Genomic DNA, 17,640 nt, shown 5'->3' with positions numbered 1-17,640 from the left:
CTCATGAGAAATCTTATAAGACTGGAGATACAGTACAGGGTGAAGGCACTGCATCTGATCCCACCAGGCACCGCCCGGAGAGATACCTAAGTGCAGAGCTAAGAGTAAATTCTGAGCACTACTGAAAGTAGACCAAAAACCACAATTAAATAAATAGGCATAAGTTAATTAAAGTGATAAATTAATTTAAGGAATCTAAAATAGCAAAAGCTATTTTATGAAAGAAAAAATTTGGAGGACTTGGGTTACCTAATTTCAAAATATACTATCAATCTATAAAAACCATGAAGGAAAGAATAGATTTGTATAACAAAAGACATATTTTTGTCTACACCACAGGCATGTTCTCTCTCTCTCTCTTCCTCACTCTCCCCTCCCCCCCTTTCTCTCTAGTTTCACTCTCTCTTTTTTTTTTGGAAGTTTCACTCTCTTTACTCTCTCTCTACTCTCATAGTTCCTCAAAAATTACTTACCCTAGGGAAAGAGCACAGCAGGTAGTGTTCACTGCCTTGCGTGCAGCCAACCAGGACTTGATCCCCGGCACCCCACCAGAGCACCATCAGGAGTGATCTCTGTGCATCATTAGGAATAACCTGGAGCACTGCCAGGTGTGGCCCCAAAACCAAAATAAAATTTAAAAATCTACCTCATAAGAAAGAATAGCCATAATTAGAATAGTCATCAATTAATTAGAACATAACTAAGCTACTACACAAGAGTACTCTTGTGACTATGTACAGAAACTGGAAACCTGATTATTGCTGGTAGAAATGTTAACTGGTGGATAAAACACTTTACATTTTGATAATTCCACAAAATACTAAATAGAGTAAGCTCAAAATCACATAGCAAAGAGAAATTAAAACATACATTCACACAAAGACTTCTATGAAATGTATATAGAAGCATTATTTTTAAGTCAAAATGAGGAACCAATCCAATTATTCGTGAACTATTGACTAATCAAAACAGATGTATACAATGGAACATAGTACTAGCCATGAGTTACTGATATCTCTCAACTCATGGAAGAACCACAAAAGCTTCACACTAAGTTAGAGCCACATCCAAAAGACTACATATTGTATGATTCTCTTTGTAAGGCATTTCCAGGAAAGGCAAATGTAGAGAGACAGAAAGTAGATCAGGGTTTGCCTGGGGCTGAGAACAGGAATGTGTATTGACTACAAATGAGCGCAAAAGAACTTTTGGAGGCAATGAAAATGATCTGAAGCTGTATTATGATGATAGCTGAACAACCTAAAAATCATCAGGTTCCATACAGCGAAGAAAAGAAAGCCTCTTCAACAAATAGTGCTGGGACAACTGGGTTGTCCCAAGCAAAATTACAAAACATGATCACTACTTAACACCATACACAAAAATTAACTCAAAACAGCCCAAAGTCTAGGTTTGAAATTGTAAAATACATAGACAAAAGCATAAACAAGACACTCCAGAACTTTAACATCGGAGGTATAATATTTGGAGACTCAACCCCAATGGTAAAGAAAAGAAAACATGACAAATGAATGAAATGAGGGACCTCAGAGACGGATGAGTGGCTGAAAGCACTGAAGTCAAGACTATGGCCATGAGTTTAGTCCCTACAGTATAATCTCTGGGCTGGAGCAATAACACAGTGGTAGAGCATTCACCTTTCATGCGGCCAACTCCTGTTCGATTCCTCCATCCCTCTCGGAGAGTCTGGCAAGATACCGAGAGTATCGTGCCCGCATGGCAGAGCCTGGCAAGCTACCCGTGGCATATTAGATATGCCAAAAACAGTAACAATAAGTTTCACAATGAGAGACATTACTAGTGCCTACTCGAACAAATCGATGAGCAACGGGATGACAGTGACAGTATAATCTCCGGCACACAACCAGGTATGCTCAAGCCTTGCAGCTAAAAGTGTGTTACTTCCAGAAACACCACAACTGAAGATGAGTCAGCACTGAGTCTAGTATTCCTGGAGAACATCACAGCCAAATGTGCAAGCGGCACAAGCAAGCATGTGTGGCCTCATTCACCATCACAGCAGCAATAAAGACAAGGGAAAAGGGGGTAAATTGGGCTACATCGGATTTTAAGGCTTTTTCACAGCATAACAGATTATCGACAACAAGGACAAAAAAGGCAACTAGCACTGGGGGAACAGAGTTGTACATCAGACATTTGAAAAGGATTCAGGTCAAAAACAGAAAAACAATTTGCACAACTCATAATCATATCATAAGAACACAAAACAAGTACCCAATCAATAAATGGACAAAAAAACCTGAATAGGTGTTTCTCAAAAAAGAAAGATATACATTGGCCCACAGACATATGAAAAACATTAAATTTCACTTATTCTTAAAGAAATGCAAATCCAATACAAGAGGAATTATCGCCTCACACCCTTGAGAATGGCTTTAAATGACTGGAGACAACAAATCTTGTCCAGGGTAGAGAACAACACTGTTCGTGGACCGCAAGTTAGTGCAGACTCTACACAAGGAAATAGAAATGCAGTAAGTCCATCCCAAGCCACTGAAGAATATAAAAAATACTAATTTGAAGAGATTTCTGCTCTCTTCTGTCCAAACCAGCATTATTCACAGTAACTAAGACATGGAAACCATCCAAATGCCCATGACTGGATGAAGAAGCTGTGCTCAGTGGAATACTACTCAGCTACTAAAAAAGATGATATCGTGTCATTTGTAACAACATGGTTGAGACTTGAAATGATTATGCTAAGTAAAAGCAATCAGGAAGTGAAAGACAATTATCATCTGGTTTCACTCACATGAGGAATATAAATAAACCAATGCATTAAAACTGGCAAAACACAACCAAAATAACTCATATACTCTGAAGATTTCGTGGTTTCCAGAGGAGAAGGGGAAGGGAACTGAAAGAATGGCGCTGGGGGGTTGATTTTGACAGTGTGATGACATGGAAATCTGGGTGGTAGGTGCAGTAAATCTTCTATACACATAAAGGTGTGTCACTGTACTCTCAGAATTTTATTGCACACTAATGGTAAATCGATAAAAGTTTTTAATTAAGCACAAATCAATCAATTAATTAAAAATTACCAGGAAAGATTGCAGATAATTAAGAAGATGTGTTGAAAGACACTGGATTACTCCCAGAATTTCTGAGAAGACTGAAATAAAATTATCTCAGAAAAGAGTAAGAACACAGACGGGCATGTACTAAAACCCAGCTCCTAAAACTTGACTATGGAAAACCTTTATGCTTCTACCCTAGAACCAGGACCCAAAAATTCAAGCTGCCTTAACTCACCCTGCTGGTAGGACCTAAGACCCACTTCTTCCAACCAAAAGGAAATGCCCCTCATCCTTGTTTCTTCACTGCAAGGTCTGTCAGGAGTGTTTCTGACTGGAGAGGCCCAGGTCACGCACTTGCTCCCCACTTACACACGGGGGAAGCTGGGAAAATGAGCAATAGGTCTGCTCAACTTCTGTAGTGAAGGTTAGTAACCTCTTATCAAACTCACACCAGAGAGAAGTCTCCAAGTATCCAAAGGGAAATTAGAGTCAAAAGAACCAACCGTTTTAATGACTAATTTGAATAATTGCTTAGCTATATTGGTTACTTAATGCACTTAACAAAATGATTAGAAACTCTTGAACTGGTCAGGGATGCAGCTCAAAGATAGAGCACATGTCTCACCTGTGTGATATCCTGGATCTCAACCCTGGCACAGCCAAGCATGGGCCTGATAGACCCAAGGCTGGGCTTATGGGAGTAGCCCTGGCCCCCTCCACCCGCTGCGCTGCCCAGCACTCCATTGAGTAGATACCCTTTGGACATAAAGGAAGAACTAGTATCCCTGGCTTTCTTTGCATAGGTTCTGTCTCACTGTGTGAAGGTCCAAGCATATGAAAAAAAGAAAAGGTGGGGGTTGGCCTGGAGAGAAGGAAATGAAAGACATTCCTCAATTCTTTGCGATGTTATGCACATCCTGGCATAGCCAGGGGGCTCCTTTGTGCAAATATGCCCCTGTTTGCCCCTGTGCTGGCACAATCATTGAACAACCCATCCTACTTCCATCCTGAGAAGCAATTACATCTCTGTAAATAAATGCTTACCTTATCCTGCCAGCTGCTATTTAAAGGAACCTTAAAGATGAGTCCTTTCAAGGGAAGAATCTATGTGTGATGGAACTATCACCAATACTCTGAAAAGTTGCATAGCATATGTTGTTAACGTAGAATTCACCGAGCAATACAGAGCCACCATTATAAATACATGCTTCTCGTGATATTTTCTGGAACTCTGTGACCCCAGAGGCCTTCGAGTTAGAATGAGGTAACTATGTCAAGGGAAAGATACACTCTATTCTGGGCCAGGTTATATTTTATTACTCAGCAATTGAGTGACAAAAAAAAAAACACTTGTTAGTTTACTTTCCTGACCTCTCCCTGTAAATTGGATAGTCCTTTCAAATGTGTGAGAACCCACAGAATATGGAGCGGGGACTCCGACAGCCAGAGTTTGATTCTCCAAGGCAGATTTTTAAATTGACATTTCACGATCAAAGTTGTTTGGCAGATGCATTCAGTTTAGTGTCATGGATATGTAAGTTGAACTTACATTTTAGAATAAAAACAAATGCAGAAAAACACACAAGTTAAGTATATAAAGACATCTTTATAAGATAGATAGTTACCCTCCTAACCACCAGCCACACCAAGGAATGACACTTGTTAGTGACCCAGAAGTCTCTTCCTATGCCCCTTTTCTGTCACAGCCTACTCCTTCCAAGACAAAGTTCTTACAGGAAATTATTAATTATTTATAGTAAACAAGTCTGTTCTCTGGAGTTTGATCCTGCACATGTGCATGCCTCATGACTAAAGTGTTCTTAAAGAAGGCACTCATTTGGCATTTGGCATGATGGCCACCCAATACCACCACTGCAAACCACAACACCTAAAAGGAGAGAGAGAGAACAAAAGGGAATTCCCTGCCACGGGGGGTGGGGGGGAGGATGGGATGGGGGGATAGGAGGAATGCTGGGGTCATTGGTGGAGGAGAATGGGCACTGGTGGAGGGATGGGTACTCAAGCAGTATGTGACTGAAACACAAGCACGAAAATATGTAAATCTGTATCTGTGCCCTCAGGGTGATTCATTAAGTAAAAATAATTTTAAAAAAAAGGAAGGCACTCATTTACAGTAAGGCATTCTAGTCCTTACCTTTTCTAATGTGTCTGGTGTAGAAATTGCATCATCTGACCTGAATTTCCTACTCTCCAGGTTTTGCTGTTTGTTCCCATTCAATATGCACCCTTGTGCCATATCTTGGGCAAGAGGGCAATGGGGTCCTGAACCTTCTCACACCAAGGCTTGATCTGCTTGACATATCACAATTGTATGTGGGAGAAAAAAAAAGAGAGGTAGCATTCTTTTTATTTTTTTCTTTTAGGATGTTTGTAGTCAATAATTCTCAAGGTTCAGGTTCAATAATTTGTTAAATAAGATAAATAGTGATATTTCAGTGGAATCATTTATTATCTTAGTAATCAAAATGTTTTCATGAGATATCTGACCTCTAGCTTATATAGATAAGGCAGAATAAATGTTTGATCTGTCTTATCAGATTTCAAAATAATGAATAAGTTCCCTACTATCTTCCCAAGGCCAGCTGTATTTAAGGATTGATCTATACTTAAAAATAATACATTATATTTTAATATAAAATATTTATTTTATAAAAATTTATAAATATATGAATGAAACTATAGGTACAAATATTTTTAATGTAGGAGTACTGCTATTTTTTCAGCCATTGATTAAGTTGATTGAATTGGGCATGAACTCCACATTACTTTTTTAAAAAATTGTTTTAATTGGATATCCGTGAGATAGACCATTACAAAGCTGTTCATAATTAGGTTTCAGTCATACAATGATCCAGTACCCATCCCTCCACCAGTGTACATTTCCTACCACCAAGGCCTCCCCCATTTCCCCACCACCACCCCCAACCCTCAACCCCCAACTCCTACCCCCAGCCTCCCTCTATGGGAGGCACTATCCTTCTTGCTCTCTTTCTCCTTTTCCTTTTGTGAATTATAGTTTGCAATACAGGTGCTAAGAGGTCATGATGTTTGTTCAGAGAATTCGGTATTTTTATCAGGACTGTAAGGCTGGAGGAGGGTGGATGTGACTAAGGCTTCCAGGGAGGTGGGGGGAGGTAGCCCATTCTGAGGAAGCCTGGAGATCTCAGTCACAAAACCCACATACCAGAATTTTCGGTAGATTGTATCTTAGTGAGGTCCATCCTGAGACAGTGGAGTCAGGCCAGAGGTATGGTGACGATTTTGGATTGTGGAAGCAAGTGACTGCCAGGGGCTCTGCTTGGGCAAGCCACCAGGCCAACCTGCTCCCCTTTGATTTAACCCAGTCTGTACAGTCATGTGTGGTTCCAAGATCAAAAGTGGCTTTTGATCTCTTCGAGATTTACCTATAGGTCTCTGAAATAAGACCAATAAATGAGCTTGTACAACTGAGTCGAAGGTGGTTTGTGGGAGTGGCTCCCACATACCTAACTTTTGGCCATTTAATTTCTAGGTAAACTTGGCCCCAAGTTGCTGGGGTCCAGTCAAAGGCATTGTGGCAATTTGGGGGTATCAGGAAGCCTGAAGGCACCATCAGGCTGCTGATGTACTCACCCTGCAGGTACAGGTTGATCTGTTGGCAGCACCATACCCTTGATATAAATATTTTAAAAGGTTTTAATTCATCTCAATCATTATCCTTATTGAAGCGAAGCAAATGAAGCCTTGGCTATTAGAGCTCTTTAATTTCCTCTAATTCTTTAATAAGATTCTAGTGTTCTTCATGTTTTTAGTTTCTTGTTGTTTTATTTGGGGGACACACCTGGTAGTGCTTAGGGCTTACTCCTGACTCTGTGCCCAGGGATCACTTCTGGCAGTATTTGTGAGACCAGTTGCTGTGCCAGGGATCCAAATTGGAGACAGCTTCATGCAAGAAAAGAATCCTATATTACCTCTTTGGTCTTGATTCTAGTGGTCTTTGATAACCTTTTTTTGCCATCCAGTTTAACACATACTCTAAAGGTGTCTTATATATTTTCAACCTCAGTTGTGAAATCTGAACATTTATAGGAAAATCTCTTTGCTTCTAGTTGGAATGATATTTTGAGGCCATCTTCTGAATAAGGCTAGAGCGATAGCACAGCAGGTAGGGCGTTTGCCTTGCATGCTTCCATCCTGGGTTCTATTCCTTTGCCCCTCTTGGAGAGCCCGGCAAGCTACTGAGAGTATCTCGCCCACATGGCAGAGCCTGGCAAACTCCCTGTGGCGTATTCGATATGCCAAAAACAGTAACAATAAGTCTCACAATGGAGATGTTACTGGTGCCCACTCAAGCAAATCGATGAGCAACGGGATGACAGTGATACAGTGATCTTCTGCATAAGGATGTGCATTGCTCTTAGGTTGGTTATTGTTTCTATGCCTTTTCAATGGAAAGAGCTAGAAAATACACATATTGTACAAAAACCGATACTTTTGATTCAAATTCAGAACTACTCTATCTTATATGAGTTCTTCCTGGTTACATCTCTATATCCTTTCTTTCAAACTGAGTTTCCTAGTTCCTAGAGAATGCAGGAAGTAATGAAACTGGAAATTCTCATGATTAATCATTTGCTTTATCTCACATTACCAATTCAACAGTCTCAGAAGAACAATATAAATTCTACAACCACAAATAACATTACTGAAAATAATTAGAACAAAATTTGCATTATTCTCCTCATTGTCCCCTAAATCTTTGTATTTATGTCTATACTTTCAGATCATAAAGCCATTTCATATTATACTGTCCTTCTCTGAACACTCATTCTATCTTAATTTTCTAAGTAGCTATACATTAATTGTTTCCCACCAATCCTTAATATCAATTTTTTTATCTTTTATTTACTTGAAGCTCATTATTTAGTAAATATCTCAAGAAGAAATTTTGAAGGAATAATAGTCCTTGAGTTTTTGTGTTGATAACAGTTGCTTGTGCCTTTTGCATTTGTAAGTCAGTTTTCTGGATATGAAACTTTCATATTATATTTTGTTTCCTTAAATGTCTTTAAATATTACTTCATTTTCTTCTACATAAAGCATTGTTGTCTAATAATGAGCTAAAAGTCTAATAATAAATTAACTTTTTATTCTCTTGTAAGCTATTTCCTTTTGTGACAGGTTGCTTAAATAATTTTCTTCTGCTTTTTTGAAAAAAATTTTTTTCTCAAAGCACAATAGTTTTCCCGGGATGTAGTTTACTATGAGGAAGGCAGGCAGACAGGAAAGCAGGAAGAAAGGAAAGAAGGAAGGGAGGAAGGGAGGAAGAATTTATCTACTTGACTCTGGATCTCTCTTTTCACCTCAGCTAAGGCCACCTGACTGCCTATTTCCATATAGAAATGTGGGGAGCCCATGGTAGAAGCTGTGAATACAAGACCATCTGACTACTCCACAGAAACTCTGATCTAGAAACGTGGCTCTCATTTTACCCCAGGAAAGAGCTTTCAGCTTAAACCTACTTTTCGATCCAGATAATGAAGTAATACTTGGTACTTAAGCCCCACTTTGCTAACCTAATGGATACTCTGGTGTGGTGATTCTCAATCTGGCTGCATATTAGTCATTCAGGAGCATTCAAATATACTGCACGCCGAACTTTGTCCTAGACCTAGTATGTTAGGATCCCTGGGTATGGGTCATCAATGTGTTTGATTGCCTAGTACAATGTTACATACCACTCACTCCAAAGCATCATGACCTCAAGCAATTTGGTTAGGAATCTGGGAGTGACCAGGCTAAGATATTAATTTAGTTTAGTAATTGCAGGCCAAATATTGGGAGGGATCTCATGTGATTACATCCCAAATATTATCAGGGCGGCAAGCATGTGGTCAAATGGGATAGCACATTTTTTACATGTGTGAGGACTGAGTTCTGCTACTGGCATGGCATGGTCCACATGTTTGAGTACTGCCAGGTAGACCAGAACAATAACAATGAATACGATCTGGAGCTGGAAGGTCTATTTCTAAGATGATTCTTCATGTGGTATTGGCAGGAGGCTTCAGTTTCTTGCTATATGGGCTGCTCCACATGGCTTCGAGATGATACAGGGAAGCTTGGCTTCCCCCAGAGTAGGCCACACAGGATAGAGAGTGCCGCAATGTCACACAAAAGTCAAAGTTATGACCTGGCCTTGGGGGTTGCACTTCATCATTTCCTTGATTTCCTCACAAGAGCCCTTGATTTTCTAGAATAATAGGACAGCCCTATTCTTGTGGAAGGGGCAGTAGAAGAGGTAGTATGTCACAAGTTAAGGCTTTGTGGGGGGCCATTTGAGACGTTGTTGGCCACCAGACAAGGTCCCCTTAAAGAACAACCAGTGTTGAGTATCATTGCTGCAGGTCCCTTTAGGGATGCCACTCTGTCTTTGTCTTGCTTCACTCAAAACATAGGCCTCCCTGGGCATTTTCCTTTGGATAGTTAGGAAGTGCAGGACTGCTGAAATAACTTGCTTTTGCAGGGATGTTGAAAATGACTGAGGCAGGGTGGGGAAGACATGCAATAGGAGGCTTCCGGGTCTCTCTCTCTCTCTCTCTCTCTCTCTCTCTCTCTCTCTCTCTCTCTCTCTCTCTCTCTCTCTCTCTCCCTCTCTCCCTCTCTCTCTAACTCCTCCTGCACATTGCCACTTACAAAGTTCCTCCACATCCTTCTTGTTGGCTTTTGAAGCAGGTAAGAATAACTTGTGTTTATTCTCTTCCTACAACTGCCAGAGTGGTTTTGGTCTCTTTTTTTTTTTTTTAACAATAATGGATGCTTTTGCACACAGTTCTTTGTTCTCCTAATGCATTATTCCCATGAGGTAGATTCTGCAACTTAGAAACACTTGTTCAAATCTTTTTCCCCTACGTGGAAGTCCAAACAGTTTTGTAAGCTTTTTACTCTTCTCCTTCCTTCATTTTTCCCTTTCAAGTTGCTTATTTTATTTTCAGCCTGTGAATCAATACAGTTATCCTGCTCCTGTTCCATGCTGAGCAATGGTCTCCCAACAACCCTGGGTGTGGGGTGGAGAGCAGGGCCAAGGGTGAAGGGGCTAGGGAGTGCAAAGCCTTCCCAGTCTCTGGATTCCTAGGGAGTGAGCCCCTTCCATCTCTCCTCCCCTGCCTCAGGCCCTTTCCCCACTGCACTCTGGCCACAGCAGGCCTCGCTTCCACTCCAAACCTTCCTCACGATCTCGTACAAGCTCTTCCTTCAATTCTGACTCAGCTCTAACTCCTACCTGCTATCCAGCTGTTGGCGACCAGCCACCTCCTCACAAAAAGAACCTTCCCTGATCTCCAAGTCTAAAGAGTTTTCTAGTCCTCTGAACCTTTCCCCCGTTGGCATCCTTTACGCTGTGTAATGATGCGCTCATCCATGCTATCATTCGGTTGTTTTCACGGGGTTGGAGAAAGGTTCCACGTGTTTCTCTGAGGCCTGTTCCCCAGCACTGAGCACAGCAGCAGGCATACAACAGGTGCTCATTAGGTGCTTGCTGCATGAATGTTGGTGAATACAAAAACCACAAGCCAGAGACATTTCACTATAAGCCCAGGGCCACCCAGACAGGTAGTGGATCCGTCCTGTTTCTGAAATCCGATCATGTGGAAAATTGTTTACACCACCTGCTTGAATGCTAAAGCCAATGCCTCCTCACCCATAAAAGTACCGGGTTATTGCAGCTGTCAAGAGGCTATCGCCTTAGCCAGCAATCAGCGCTGCCTTTGGCCAAGCTGGACTCCGGTAACCCTGACCTTTCCACCTAGGGCCCTCTGAGCCCTGTGCTGCTATGGCTCTGTGAGTTTGTGCGGCCCTTGGGGTTACAGCAGGCGCCTGTCCACAGAAGGGAATGTGTAGCTAGCATTAGCATTATTTCCTGCTTCCTAAGACTTTTGGTAGGCGGTTCCTGTGACCTGTGTCCCCTTGCTCTCCAGGGAGTTCATGGCAGCCTCAACAAGCCTGCGCTTCCCAGTCAGTGCTCTGAGTCAAGTGCTCTGTGCTACTGGGGGAGGGGTAAGGGCGGGAGTGGGGATCAGGCTGCAGGACTCTGGGGACAAAGGAAGGGCAGAAAAGACATCAGAGCCAGACCAACCATTGACTCGCTCCCTTCAAGTCCCCGTCTGCATGATGTTCCTTCCGCTCTCCAGACCAGTGTTTGAGCCATACTTGATCCTGTCTCCGAGGTCAGAGCAAGCTCTATCTCCTCCATGCTGGGTCCCCAAAATATGCTTATCATGGTGGACACTGCACCACTTTACTCCTGCAGAATCTATTAGCAGACCGGTGTGGATGCCTAGACCTAGATGAAAGCAGACCTGGGCATCCCATACAGACCTGGATACTTCTACAAATTTCTGCGTGGGTCCCTGAACCCCAACCACCTATCTTAGTATGTGCATACACTTGTGCATCTACACACACACACACACACACATATATATGCATACTCAAGCACGCACACACATACACACACTCAATTTGAGACTAGGCTCTACATTGCGTGTTCCCTGAGCAGGTCTCATTCACTTGTGGGAGATGGTAGCTTGAGCAGATGGACACCAGGAGCTTCCTTAGGACACTATCCAGGCAGCTCCCAATGTCCTAGTCATTGGTCTGTCCCTGGTAGGTTATGATTCTCTCCCTCCCTTCGATCTGATCAGACATTCCTGTTCACCATCTCTCCTTATATTACTCCTTTTCATCCCTCAAGGTCTCAAATTCTACCTCCTCCATGAAGTTCCCTCATTCCTGCAGCTGAATGTGACCCCACAAATGTCTGATCACCTGTAGCAATTTTGCTCTACCCCCTCTAGAATACTTAAAACTGACTTTTTGCTTTCAATCCCTGTTACTTTTGCATATATTTTAATAACTCCTTTCTCCTACCTAGTTTTTCATGCTGCCCTTGCTTAGACCTGCCTGTCTATGCTCTCCAGAGACAACTTGGTATGATAAAAAGATCATTGACTTGGGTGTTAGATAGAACTGAGTTGGCTTCCTCTTTCATCCTCCTCTCATTTCCTTTCTTCCATAAACATTTCTCAAGTTCTCCACATGCCTGATTCAGTGCCGAACTCTAGCAAGACAATACACAAAAGAGATTCAGCTTCTGCCTTGATGGAGTTGGCAGGATGATGGGGTTCTAATCCCTAGCCTTTAATAACTAGCTGTGTGACTTGAAAAAGCTGTTACATTTCTAAGGCTCTTCGTTTCTTCATCTATAATATTAAATTTTATCCTAATTGTCTCCTAGGTGTGTTATAATCGTTACATGGAGTATTGTGCACAAAATATCTAACATCTACTACATACTTCAATAACCATGCATCTATTCTTCATCTTTCTCATTTAGAGAGAATTCTCAAACATAATGGAAATTTAAGAGAATATGTCGTGTCTCTCAATGGGTTGGAATGCAGGTTTCACATGCAGGAACCCCAGGTTCAATCCCCAGCATCCCATGATACCCCAAGCACTGAAATACAATTAACCCCTGAACAATGCCAAATGCAAACCCCCACCTCTCCCCAAAAAGCAAAGTGTGGAGGGAAGAGTGTATACTGAAATTAAGGAGAGAAGAAAGCGAGTAGAGACAGAGGGAGAAAGAGTGACATTTCTTTGTACCAGATCTACACTACCAGCATTCACCTGCCCTCTGGACTTGCTCATCAGAGCTTTAAGAGTAATTGTTGATTGCAGCCAAGGAGACCCAGGTCAAGCTCGGAACGCTGGCTTCCCCATCCTTTCTAGTTCCTCCCAATTGGAAATCCAGTCAAAGCAGAAGTAGGAACTCTTCCATGGATTAATAGCATTCAAAATTCCTCCTGTGGGCTAGATATAGTACAGGGGTTCTGGTACCTGCCTTGCATGTGACTGGCCTGTTTGATCTCCAGCACCACATACGGTCCCCTGAGGGAGTGATCTGTGAACAGGAGTGATCTGTGAACAGAGTCAGGAGTAAACTCTTAAGCACTGCAGAAAGTCCACTACTACCACAAAAAAAATCCATCCTGTGATTTTCAGGATCCCTAAAAGCTTTAGCTCCGCCCACCCCCAGCCCCCCAATTCCTCACTGAACTTCTGCCCTCCACATTTATAGCCCTCTACTTTCCTCCCTGGCTTCCCAGACAGTGGTTCAGACAAAAGGACCATTTATAACAGCATTTCTGACAGTTGGACATTATTTAATTACAATTTCTGGCAGCCACATAGTGTGCTGGAAGCTATTTAAAGTTCTAGATGGCAGGAGGAGAAATGGGGAAGCTTACAAGCCTTGGGGACAGGGGTGATGGGGCCAAACCAAAGCATCCTGGACAGACGATCAAGTTCCTTGCTCTGAAGTAGCATCTCTCTGACCTCTGGCCCCAGGGTCCCTAGGAAAAGGTGGAGGAAATACCCAAGGCCTTCTCCGGGATGGGGGTGTGGGAGTTGCAGAAAAAGCAGAACCAAACTGAATAGTCAGTAATTGACTTCAGCCATTTGTATTTACAGAGCAGGAAACTGAGGTTCAGGGAGAGGAAACAGCTTATTCAAAGTCACATGGTAACCAGAACGATTCTGGGGAAGTGATTTTCTTAGTACTGCAACTTCATGAATGAGCACATCCCGGCCTAACTTGGTTTTCCATGTCACAGTCACATACCTGCCAGTTCTTGAAGGGTTGAACTTCTGCCTGTGCTATCCTGGGTGTGAATGGAAGTATAATGATGACTTCAGTGTTGGTCATTTGGTCAAACCCAGGTAGTTGCTAGAGTTACAGTTTGCGGGACTTTAGGCAGCTTCAGCTGAGATGAAGAAAGAAGATTCCTCCATAATGAGGTAGGAGCAATGAAAGGCAAGTCCATTCTAGGGTGCTATACCCTGGTGGATGGATAAAAGGCCATACATGCATACATGCACACACACATATTCAGAAACCTACATGTATATACATATATACATATATACATATATATGTGTGTATATATGTATATATATGTGTGTGCATATATATATATGTATATAGCACAGCGGGTAGGGCATTTGCCTTGCACACGGCCAACCTGGGTTTGATTCCTCCATCCCTCTCAGAGAGCAGCCCGGAAAGCTACTAAGAGTATCTCGCCCGCATGGCAGAGCCTGGCAAGATACCCATAGCGTATTCGATATGCCAAAAAACAGTAACAACAAGTCTTACAACAGAGACTTGTGGTCCCCTCTCGAGCAAATAAATGAGTAATGGGATGACAGTGATACAGTGATACAGTGACAGTGATACACAAATAATAATAACAATGATCAGGATCATAGCTTCATGAATGAATGATTTCTAGAACCATCATTGCTATTTCTATTAGCATATTGCACTTATAACATTTCTACTACACACATTCATACATACATATACATGCATACATAATACTACAGAGGAAGCAGAAGCTAATAAAGCTAAACTATGACCCGGGCTTTCTTAGCCCCCAGGAGCAGGACATTACCAATTGTACATACCTGGCTATACATTAGAAATCTTCCATGAGCATTAGAGACACAGAAAGGTCTGATCTTACCAGAGGGCAGTTAAATCAGTGTCTCCTCAGGTTGAATGCTAGAAGCACTTAGCTTTTGAAGCTAAGGTTGCAAGCACCCCACTGAAGTGAGAGCCCTCGCATCAGAGTCATGTCCACTCCCACTGACACCTCCTCGCTACTGTTCAACTCTTTCCACACTGCCCCAGCACGCTACTCTCTGAAAACTCAGTCACATCTGCCCAGCTCCATGCGCTCAGTGGTTCTGGGGGTGACCCTTGGACAACTCTCTCTGGCTTCTCCTCTCAGTTTCTGTCTGTTCCAGTAGACCATCACTATCAATTTTGACCAGCCTTCAAATTTTAACAGCCATTACAGAAGTCTGAAATCATCTTTGTAGGCTGAGTTTCTTAGGAAGCCAACTGCAGGTTGGAGGTTAACAGGCAGAAATTGATTGGGGCATGCTCTGGAAGTCAGCACCCATGGAAGGGAAAGACAGGAAAAAAGGAAGGGAAGAGTCAGTCATTCATTGCTGAGTGACATGACCAGCCACTCAGATCAGTGGCTGGTCATGCCACTCAGATCACCCCTCTCTTACTGCTTTAGCCCTTCGCAGTAGCACAAAATTCGTGTGGGGACTCAAGAGGCATCTTCCTCTAAAGAGACTTGGAATGACTCTTGAAGCCCAATTTGGAGCCACCAGAGACAAGGCTTGCTCTCACCTCACTTGCAAATAGCATTACAACCTTCTAGCCTCCCTAGAAATTTCACTGTTTCTAGGGGGCTCAGCTAAGCAATTTGGGCACTTGCAGATCGCCACTGCCAGTTGGACCCAATGAAGGTTTTGCATCCAGCTAGCACAATCCTCTCTCTCTTCCAGGGTGGCACTCCAGGAATGGGAGGATGGGGAGTGGGCTAAGGAGCAATTCCCTCTTACAGCAGCTCCAACATGTTATAGATTTGATCTCAGGGGCCAGAACAGGACTTTCTACTCTACCCGAGATCATAATGACATAGGGGAAATGTAATCAGAAATATGAGATGAAATCGCCACATTGTTGTTGAAATGGTAGATGTACAGAAAAAAGGTCAGGGGACCAGATAGTCATTGTCTTTGGGGGCTGCTTCATTCTTTCATTCTTTCTCTTTCTCTCTCTCTGTCTCTCTCTGTGTCTCTGGTGTGTGTGTGTGTGTGTGTGCGTGTGTGTGCTGCGCGCATGCACACGCACATCTGTGTAATTCTCAAGAGCAGAGTAAGACGGCCACACCAGGTAGGATTAAAAGAGACATGAAATGCTGGCACAGCATTTTGAAAAATGGGTCCAAGTTTGCCTAGTAGATATGATGAGGAAGAATCCTCCAGGCCAAATAATCTACGTAAGGCTGCAGCTCTCCCTTCCTCCATTCCCAAGTGCTGGCTAACAGTGTGTCCTCCTGGAGCATCACAAAGGTGCTTCAGGTGTAGACTGGGGGGGCTCAGGAGAGAAAATTGGAAAGATAAACAGGACAAGCAATGGAAGCCCCTGGCCTACTGTGCAGGAAGCGGAGTCTTTCCCTGAAGGTAATGGCTTCCCATTGAAGAGCTTTCCACATGAGCTGTCACATTTTTTAAACATATGACATAATAAAGAGGATTCTCTCTCCTGTTTTGCCCTAATCTATCTTCTGCTCCCTGGACCTACCATAAACTGACAAAAACCAGCCTCATTTTTCCTGTCTGCTGCTCTGATTCCTCTTTGTCTATCTCAAATTGGGTGTAAATAAAGAAACCCATCATCTTTTATCCCTTCTTCTCCCAATTCTTACAGTGATGGTTGTTGAGACTTTTTTACCAATTCACAGACACTGAGACAGTCATCTACTAACACCATCTACTAACCCCCAACCCGAACCCCACCATAAGGAGGAAGCTCATCATCCCTGTGAGAGGAAATGACTTGCCCATATACACCCAGATTATTAAGGATATGATTGGACTAGCCTAGGTCTGCTTGTTAAGTTCCTGTTCCTGGGAGAAAAGTCAGTCCTGAGTCAAATCATGCATCTGGGATTTTGTCTCCCAAGGCCTTCCCTAAAATCTCTTAACTATGCCCCTTCCTTCCTGCCAGGGTCCTTTCTATACTTATCACATAGAACCTTCCTGTAGATAAAGATCCCTTCTGGTGTCCAACTCACCTCTGCTCTTTTAGAGAAAGCTTTAGTTTTCTTTATAACTTCTTGGTCCATCTAAAACTAGACCACCCCATGATCCATCCCCTCTGTTCTTTTAGTGGGTCCATGAAAACAGAAATTTCACTGAACTAGGAACCAGAAGATAATGTCCTGACTCTACCACTTCCATATAAGGACCACAACTTTTCATACTATCTCAGTTTTCTTCTGAGGTTCTTTTTATGATCCTTTCAGTTCTGATAGTAAAGGATTCTAATTTATCCAGTGCTAGCACAAATCTATTCAGACTTAGGAGAGTTGATTATAATTACCTCTTCCCAACCCCTTTTCTGTATTGGTAACTTTAAGCCAGTTATGGTGGAAATATATTTATACCATGGAAACTGAAAAATGCTACAAATTTAGCACCCCCCCCTTATTTTTGTTGTATTTGAGGGGAGAGCTGATTTACTAGGAGTCCCAATCAATCCATCATCTTACAACTCAATCAAAACCCAGTGTTTACATTCTCACAAAGGCTCTGAAAAGAAAATGATACCTTAATCACCCAAAAGTATTTGTGATAGTGCATTAAACATATGAGGAGGTGATTAAGATGAACCATGGTTTTTATTTCCATTCCATCTCCCTGGTTCATGTCTCTTTTTATTCTACCTGAAATTGCTCTTCACTCATCCATCTTCACCTTTCAAAATCCTACTATCAGTACCTTACAAACCTGCTCCTCAAAATCTTCTCCAGTTTTCTAGTGAAGATTAAATGTTTCCCTCTGTCTCATAGAATAATTACACGAACACATTTTTCCCCCACATGAATGAATGGTAGCTTCCCGGAAAGCAGAAACTTCTCTTTCCCACTTC

This window comes from Sorex araneus, chromosome 3, assembly GCF_027595985.1.
Source record: "Sorex araneus isolate mSorAra2 chromosome 3, mSorAra2.pri, whole genome shotgun sequence".
Taxonomy (NCBI): Eukaryota; Metazoa; Chordata; class Mammalia; order Eulipotyphla; family Soricidae; genus Sorex; species Sorex araneus.
Note: the sequence above shows the minus strand (reverse complement) of the source record.